This window comes from Schistocerca cancellata, chromosome 1, assembly GCF_023864275.1.
Source record: "Schistocerca cancellata isolate TAMUIC-IGC-003103 chromosome 1, iqSchCanc2.1, whole genome shotgun sequence".
NCBI classification, from domain to species: domain Eukaryota; kingdom Metazoa; phylum Arthropoda; class Insecta; order Orthoptera; family Acrididae; genus Schistocerca; species Schistocerca cancellata.
In genome coordinates, this window is record NC_064626.1 from 817744558 (window position 1) to 817748709 (window position 4152).

Consider the following 4152-nt stretch of genomic DNA (forward strand, 5'->3'; position numbering starts at 1 on the left):
AGGCTTAGCTCCTACAGGTTAAGGTGTTGCACTTTTAAAAACTAGACATGAGCACACCCTAAGAACATTGCAAATATAGTGAATTCATAAAAGTATTCAGAAAGTGCAGATATCAATGGGATTTCCTGCACAGTCCTAAGCAAAATTATTACCGATTGCTCAACCAGTTGTCACAGCAATCAGCACTGGCAATAGTGATGCTTACTAGCAGATTCGGCAAACAAAGAGCAGCACGTGAGTGACTTCAGTGAGTCATGAGTGAGTGCCGATGTTACATTGTACACTGGTGAAAAATGAATTGGCTCTTAATGATTTTTATAATTTAATTTTTGAGCTAAGAGGCTTAAATTTTTCTGTTTTTAGAGTGAAGTTGTGACATGAAGTAATAGTATCGAATGTTTATTTCGAAGCATTTGTACATGGGAGAGAGGATATATGGTGTAAAAAATGCTTGAGTTCTATCCAATTGATTTCATAATTTGATAATGGAAGCAACCTCACTGAATAGGAATCATGGTTACAGTTGACCAAGCAGGAGAAGGAGTTTAATCACTATACTCATCAGAAGAAGAAATTGTTACACATGACAGCAGCTGCTCCAGGACCACAAAATCAATGTAGTCTTCAGAGAAGTCTGAGAAGTCACTGTGACAGCATGGTGAGCACAACAGCTATTGGCAAATAGCAGCATTTTGTGTGAACTGGATGCAACATTGCTTAGGAGCATACAGGAAATTTTTAAATTATGTATAGACCTCAGTTTAATCAATGATGACTATAATGAATGTTATTACAGTGGCTCATACAGAGAAAAACAGTAGTGATATTGTTAGTAAAGAATGACAGTTGAACATCTCAGTTAGTATGAAACAGAATTTTGAGTTCACTAAGTATGAAACAGAAGACAGTGGCATCTGTGATTTAGATTTAACAATGCAGGGTTCAACACTGGTAGTTAGTCAGAAACATTAACTTAATGTTGGAGATATTGTAAAAACCACAGACTACTGCCAAGAAATTGAAAGGGAAATGCAGGGTGGTGCCAATGAATTGTGGAATGCAACTGGTAGTCTGTGAATGGAGTTTACAAACACATTTATATATGTATGGCATAAAATGATGAAGAGAGAAGAACTATTATTTAAAGGATTCATTGGTGAGGATGACAGAGGTAATGTGTGCAACAATATGAGTTTAATGCATTTCCAAGAAGAAGACGGAACTGCAGTTTTAAATAATTAAGAGAAAGATATTGGACTGTGAGGGAATAACGATGATGACGATGCTCTGGCTGGTCAAAACAAGAGTCAAATGTTAGTGGATCTGCCTCAATCCAAACAGGAAGAATTGGTAGAAGTATTAAGATGTTATGCTGATCTACTTTCAGAAATACCTGCTTTGATCAAAGGATCCGCCAGAAAATTAAAGCCAAGTATCATGAAGTGTTTTGCAGTAAATCTTACTTTTTACCAAGAGAGCAACAGTCAATAAATAAATTAAGAGGATGTTGGACAATTAGATAACTGAAAATTCAAATGGTGAGTAAATTCACAACATAACCAAGAAGGATGGCATAGTGCATATAATTATCAACGCTTGTGCAATGAACCACATTATTCCTCACAATGTGACCAACCAGAAAATATGGAATGTCTTTCATAAGTTTAAGGGAGGAAAATACTTGTGTAGCCATGACACAAGTAATTACTGACAAGTATCGTTAGATGAAGATAGCAAAAAATAGACAGCCTTTTTATACAATGCCATCAGTTTAAGAGGATGCCTTGCAATCTTTAAGTCACATCTCTGGGCTTTATGAGAGTAGAAGATGAAGTTGTGGGAGGAGAATTATCAAAGCATATAACACTCTATATAGACATTATTCCAATTAACACTGCTTCATGTGAAGAACACTAAGAAATTCTATGCTGAGTACTAAAATACTTCAGAAGAGCTGGTACAGCAGTCAACATGGACGAATCAGAATTTGTCAAATCACAGATTAAATTCCTTGGAGAGGTAATTTCTCTATGTGGAAGTGAACCTGATCAAATGAAAAGGAAGAAATTTTCTCACTAAAAAGTGCCGTAAGTCCCTCAACTATTATCTTGGATTTTGCAGTTTCTTTTGCCGATTTATTTTGAAGAATGATACATTATAGAAATGGGATAATGCTCATCAAGAAGTGTTTGAATTAATTAAGCAACAGCTCTGTGAGGTGCCAATACTGCATCATACAGATTTGAGCGAAAATTTCTATCTTGGTACTGACTCCAGTGATTTTGCTCTTGGTTCATAATTAAGGCAATTGAATGAAGTTAATGGAGTCATTGAATACCACACTATTGCTATCACAAGCTGTGCCCTTACTAAGTAGGAGAGAAAATACAGCCACAGAATGAGAAACAATGGCCATTTTAGACAGTTTTGAAACATTTCACTTCCACTTGTTAGGAAGGTATTCTAACGATCATAAGGAACTTTAATTCTTGTTAAATTGCACATTAAAGCAAAACAGGCTAACTCAGTGAGCATTAGCAATTCAAGAACATGACTTGTTAAATTGCACACTAATGCACAACAGGCAAACTCAGTGGGCATTAGCAATTCAGAAATATGATTTTGAGATTTGATATATACAAGGACAGCAAAGGCTATTAATGTTGCTCATCCCAGGCAGAAGACATGCATAAGGTAAATGTTTTATATGAAAATTTCTAAGAAATTTCAGATGGGTGGAGGAAGGGACAAAATTCTTAAAATGGTCAAAGAAAAGTATGAAGATCATGATGAACACAAGATGTGTCAGTATTACTTGAAGCATGACAATGTGTAATACAGAACTAATGTGGATTTAGTAAATTGGAGGCTGCATGCACCCAGGCACTTTGAAGACAAACTTATAAAATATGTGCACTGTAGCTATGCCCACTTTGGACAATGGAAAAGACTGCTGAAGTTGCAAGAGAGTGTTGTTTTCAACAACATAGTCCAGAAGTCAGAATGATATTGAAGTTCTGCAATCTCCGTCAAAAATCTGAAGTCTTTAATTTTCCACATAAATATTTTATACATGGTATCAAAGCACAGAAACTTGGAGAAATTTCAGCAATTGATCAGTACAGCCCATAACCAGAATCTAAGAGAAACTTCACGTAAACTATGATTTATATTGAAATAATCAGCAACAAGTTGCAGAAAAGAAACTTAATTTCTTAACTGGTTTCAGGCATTTAGTGCCCATCTTCAGAATGTTATAAATTATCACATTATTTGTGAATGTCAACAATGACATGCATGCAGCATATTTCTGTGGCATGTGGTTAATAGTTCCTTCATAAAAATGGGATAAAGAAGTGCAGGCATCATGCCAGAACTGGAGCTAATCAGATACTGACCATTTAAGAATTTTTTTTATATACAGGGCAATGGACTTGCCGCAGTGGATACACCGGTTCCCGTCAGATCACTGAAGTTAAGCACTGTCGGGCGTGGCCGGCACTTGGATGGGTGACCATCCGGGCCGCCATGTGCTGTTGCCATTTTTCGGGGTGTACTCAGCCTCGTGATGCCAACTGAGGAGCTACTCGACCGAGTAGTAGCGGCTCCAGTCAAAGAAAACCATTGTAACAACCGGGAGAGCGGTGTGCTGACCACACGCCCCTCCTATCCGCATCCTCACCTGAGGATGACACAGCGGTCGGATGGTCCCGATGGGCCACTTGTGGCCTGATGACGGGGTGCCTTTTATATACAGGGTGAAAATTTTAAGTTGACAAACCAGAATAACTCGAAAAATAAGCTTCACACGAAAAATATGTAGTATTCAAAGTTGATTATTTTCAATGGGGACATCTGCTGGTGCTAAAATTAGCCCGTCACCTCAGCCCCCTGTGGGTGGGGTGAGAGGCAACTTTAAAATTTCAAATGGGAACCTCCATTTTTCATTGTAGAATCAGATTCTACATAAAAACTACGTACATTTTATCTTAAACATTTGTTTTGATTTTTGGTAGGTGGCGTTGTAGTTCTAGAAAATCCATGTTCTCATTTTTGCGTAGAAAATGGTTACGGATAAATAAAAAATACTTATTTACTTCGTAAATTTTGATTTGCTAAAACTAAAACTCTCCCTCTGTCCCCACAAGGTGG

General features: G+C 37.2%; 1 pseudogene; it reads left to right on the forward strand.

Annotated features, from left to right (window-relative positions):
- The first annotated feature begins 3424 nt into the window (after positions 1–3424).
- Positions 3425–3542, forward strand: LOC126104212 (5S ribosomal RNA; annotated as a pseudogene).
- The last annotated feature ends 610 nt before the right edge of the window (positions 3543–4152 follow it).